Consider the following 5212-nt stretch of genomic DNA (forward strand, 5'->3'; position numbering starts at 1 on the left):
TGTAATCCTAGCACGTGGGACACTGAGACAGGAGGATCATTGCGAGTTTGAGACCATTTCAAAATGGTATACACAGAAGAACTTGGAAGGATATACATCAGCTTAATAATATTGAGCACCTTTGAAGAGTAGGATTACAAGTGATTTTTATCTTTTTTTGTGGTGGTGCTGGTATGGATTGAACCTTACACAGGGTATGCTCTCTACTGCTGAGCTGTACTTCCAGCCCTAATGTTATTTTTTCTTTCTATCCCGTTTTTAGTTTTTGCTTGTTTGTTTGAGATGCTCTCTTGTTGGGTAGCGCAAGCTAGTCTTGAACTTACTATGTAGTCCAGGCTGGCCTCAAACTCACAGCAGTCCTCCTGCCTCAGCCTCTTAAATGCTTGGATTACATGTGTGCACCAGCACTCTTTCTCTTGAAATTAAAAAGAATATGAGATGACATGGCATACACCTCAAATCCAAACTATTCAGGAGGCTAAAGCAGGAGGATCTAAATTTGAAAACAGTTGGGACAATTTAATGAGACCCTATCTCAAAAAATTTCATAAAAAGAGCTCAAGAGGGGCCACAAAGATAGCTCAGTAGAATAAGCACCTGCCTGACAAGTGCAGGATCCTGAGTTCAATCCTTGGTACTGAAAAAAAAACAAAAACAAAAAAAAACCCTGTTTCTTTTTTTTTTTTTTTTTTTTTTTTTTTTTTTTCAGAACCAGGGATTGAACTCAGGCCCTTGCACCTGCCAGGAAAGCACTTATTCTACTGAGCCATCTCCCCGGCCCCGCCCTGTTTCAAGAGAAATAAAACTAAACTAAATAAAATATCTGGGGATATAGCCCAGCACTAAGCTCAATGCCCAGTACCAAATAAATAAATACATACCTAAGAAGACAAAAATTTGCTGTCTCCATTTTGCAAAAGAAACATTAATGCAAAACAATGAAATAACCAATAGTGTAATGTTTGGATTATTTGATTAATGGGCGACTCAGCTGTTTATAACACAGAACCCTCTGCATCTCTTACAAACGTTGACTCATTGAAGAATAGGTTCTCTGCCAGGCACTCATGACACAAGGAAGCCAAGGTGAGGACTGTTTCATGAAGTCATCTAAGCGAGCAGACACTCAGCTCCCACTGGGGTGAGAAGTTTGAGGAGTGTACAGCCTGTGTGCAGGGCTCACGCCTGTGGACCTGCAATCCCTGCCACGAGGACACAGATGCAGAAGTGCTTGAGCTCAGGAGTCAGAGGCCAGCCTGGTCAGCACAGTAAGCTCTTTTCTTTAAAAAAACAAAACCAAAACCAAGCTAGCCAGATAGCTCAGCAGACTAAAGTGCCTGCTTTTTTTTAGGTAGAGCACAGCAGCCAGGGTTCGATCCCCAGCATGGTGTGCTGGCCCTGCCTGTGGGGCGTGCTGAGACTGCGACTGAGACTGGGCAAGGTGATGCACACTTGTAATCTCAGTGCTTGGGATGCTAAAAACAGAAGAATCACTAGAGTCCAATCTATGTAGTGAGACCCTACAGACCCTGTAGACCTTGTACTAAATACATAAAAAAAAAAGTATCTAAAAAGTGGTATTGCCAGAGCCAAGGGTGGGAACACACACCTGTAATCCCAGAACTCTACAGGCTGAGGCAGAAGGATTGCTATGGTTTAAAGACTGCCTGGGCTACATAGCAGGACCCTGTTTCAGTGGCAGGAAAACCCCAAAACAGAACAGACTGAAATCAATATGAATAAGTTCTGGGGAAAGAAACAGAAGAGCCAGCCCACTGGGGCACAAAGTTGGGGCTCCACCAGGTGAAAAGAACATCAGGTGCAAAGGGAAAGATGCATGTATGGCTTATAGATTGTGAGATGTTTTGTTAAATCCTAAGGACAAAGACATAAGGGCAAAGATGAACTGGAAGATTCTGTTTCCCTTCTTTACCAGGATTAAACTCCATGAAAAGCCACCACCATCACTGGGAAACTTTGACTCTGTGGCCTTCTATCTTGGTAAACCAACAGCAGAGATAACATCCAGCCCAGCACCCCTCCCAGCGGCCCCTGTGCTGATGAACAGCTGGATGGTGGTGCTGAGTCCAAAGCTGCAGGGCTGGCCAGGTGGCCCGTGCCTGGGATCCCAGAACTCTGAAGCCTGAGGCAGGGCTGGGAGTACAAACCAGCCTGGCCCACCTGGGCTACAGTCTCAAAACACCAAGGAAACAAAATAAAACAAACAACAAACAAAACCCTCAAGATGGGCTTGGTGGTGCATACCTATAATCCCAGCACTCTGGACACTGAGGCAGGAGAATCCGAGCTCAAGGCCAACTTGGGCTAATGGCTCACAGCCAGATTGAACTACATAGTGAATCTGTGTAGTCTCAAAAAACAAATGAAAAAAAAAAAGGAAAGGTGTTCCCAGCACTCATGTAGCTGAGGCAGGAAGATTATCAAGAGTCCAAAGGGCTGGCCTGATAGCTCAGTGGATTAAAGCACCTGCTTAGGCAGACGCAAGGACTGGGTTGGATCCTGGGTGTGCTGTGCCGGCCCTGCCCCCGGGGTGCGCTGAGATGGCGACTGAGACTGGGTGTGGTGGTGTGTGCCTATAATCCCAGCGCTTGGGAGGCTGAAAACAGGAGCATCGCTATGAGTCTGATCTGTGTAATGAGATGCTATAGACCCTGTCCTTAAAAAAAAGCTTTTTCAAGGCCAACCTGGGCTACAGAACTGAGTTTAAGGTCAACCTGTACTGCATAGTGAGATCCTGTCTCAAAAAACAAAAACCAGAACCAAATAAACAAAAACCCTTCAGAAAAAAAACAAAACAAAAACACACACACACACACACACACAACCAAACCAACTAACTAACTAACTATATATATATATATATATATATATATATATATATATATTTGGTAGAATACTTATCTAGCATGAATGAGGCTTTGGATTCTATCTCCATTACAGGGAAAAACATGAATAACAGCTGCGTTCCGGAACCCCTAGATCCAGTACTAGCCCAGGCCCGGTGAGTGTGTGGGAGAGCTTCCCGCTACCCTGTGCCAGTGGGACCTACTGGTCCCAGCCCAGGCGCACAGTGGGTGAGACACTCTTCCACCCCCTTGGGATGCCCCCCACCACTCCACAGCACCTCCCCCACCCTGCCCACCAAGTAGGAATTTCTTCTGCCGTGTTCCGGGAACCCCCAGATCCAGTCCTAGCCCAGGCCCGGTGAGTGTGTGGGAGAGCTGCCGCTCCCTCCTTACTCCGCCTGTCCCCTCCAGACTCAGCTCAGGCCTGGCATACAGGTTTGGGGTGAAACCCTGCAGCTGCAATCCCTGCAGAGAGTGTAGGGGAAAGAACCACCCAGCTAGTCCAGGAGCAGAACATCTTGCCAGAGGGGCACAACCGGTTCACTCCCAAGGGCAGCAGCAGGAAGGAGCTGAGCACAGCAGCCAGACCCAAGCCAGGCACAGCTGGATAAATCCAAACTTTGTAGATCAGCACCTAAACTTCAGTAGGTGCTAAGGTTATAACTGCAACAAAGATCTACAACCAAGGTCAGAAGACAGTGCTACACAAAATGATAACAAGAAGAAGCATCAGGTCAACAATTTCTGACATTGCCTGTCAAGCGGAAGACCCAATAGTATTATGGGCTACTGGACTCTTAGAATATTTTGCTGAGTTTACACACCTATAATTTTCAAATAAAGGAACTTAACAAAAAAAGGGTATACAGATGAATGTCCATTTTGTATTTGTGTATTCAAAGTGGTTAGGATAGATATATAGTTACATTTTCTTAATGAATAGAGTGATTTGTTCTAATGGCGTTTGTAAATAGGATATCATTTCCGCATCTTGTACAGTAATTAACCACTAGGAAGAATGTAGGCAATGTGTTAATTATTGAAACTGTCCTACCAATTTGATTTGAAACTGTCTCATTGCTATTTGTTTATCAATAAAATTATGGGGATAAATAAATAAATAAATAGCACCCTGTTGACTCTGACAATCTGTGAGTTTTAAATGAAACATTTATATACTTATAGTTAATGTAATTATTGATTTGCTTTGGGCAAAATATATAATATTGCTATTTATTTTCTATTTGTTGCCTCTGTTCTTTTCCCTGTTACTAAGTTGCTGCCATCTTTGGAGTTAAACTAAAAGAAAATAATTTAATGTCCCAGTTTATTACTTTTCTTGATATTTTAGCAGCATCTTTTTGTTTCATTGATTGTTCCAAGGAGTATATTCTGCAATTTTCTTTATCTTAAGAATTTAAATTAGTAAATTCTACCACTTAGCATGTAATATAAGAAACTTGCTAATATAAGAAAAAAAAGAAGAAGAAGCAAAATGCACTCTCAGAACCCAAGCCCACCCATAACAAGTGCAGAGGACACTAAGACAGAACAAATTGGAAATCACACATCTGAAATCAATGAATCAACAGCTTCTGAAATAAAGAAACAGCTGCAGAAAAGTATAGAGGAACTCAGATTGGAAATGAAAAAAGAAATCCCTGAATTAATAACATCTGCCATAAAGAATCAAATGCAGACATATATGTTGGAAAACCAATGCCCACCCAGAACAAGTTCAGAGGACACTAGCTCAGCCAAGTGTATGAATTAATAGCGTTGATAGTAAATAAGCAACAGCAGAAAGTCATAGAGGAACTCAGAGCAGAATTTTCTGAAATAAGAAAAGAATTCTCAGAACTCATAGCATCTGAAGTAAAGAATCAAGTACAGAAACACAGGGAGGAAACCCAATCTGAAAAAAACACTGCAGTGAAAGAATTAATAACTGCTTCTAAAGAAGACATTGATAAAAAAAAAAAAAGGAGGAGATTAGAAAAATGACGGATTCCTTGAACGAGCAACATAGGAAAGAAATAGATCACATGAAGCAGAGTCAAAGAGATATAGAGGAATTTAAAATCTCAATCACAAGCTTGCAAAACATTTAAGTGAAAGTGAAGACAGTGCTAATATAAGAAAAAAAACATTTAAGTGAAAGTGAAGACAGTGTTTCAGATCTTTGTGTGTGTGTGTGTGTGTGTGTGGTCAGCTCAGCCCACCAGGGGGCGGGGCTGGCTGGCATGTGGTGCTGGGGGATTGAACCGAGGTCCCTGTGCTTTGCTAAGCTTGTTCTAAGTAGGTGCTTTAGACCACTGAGCCATCTCACCAGCCCCAGAGTTTCA

This window comes from Octodon degus, unplaced genomic scaffold (assembly GCF_000260255.1).
Source record: "Octodon degus isolate 3935 unplaced genomic scaffold, OctDeg1.0 scaffold00009, whole genome shotgun sequence".
Taxonomy (NCBI): Eukaryota; Metazoa; Chordata; class Mammalia; order Rodentia; family Octodontidae; genus Octodon; species Octodon degus.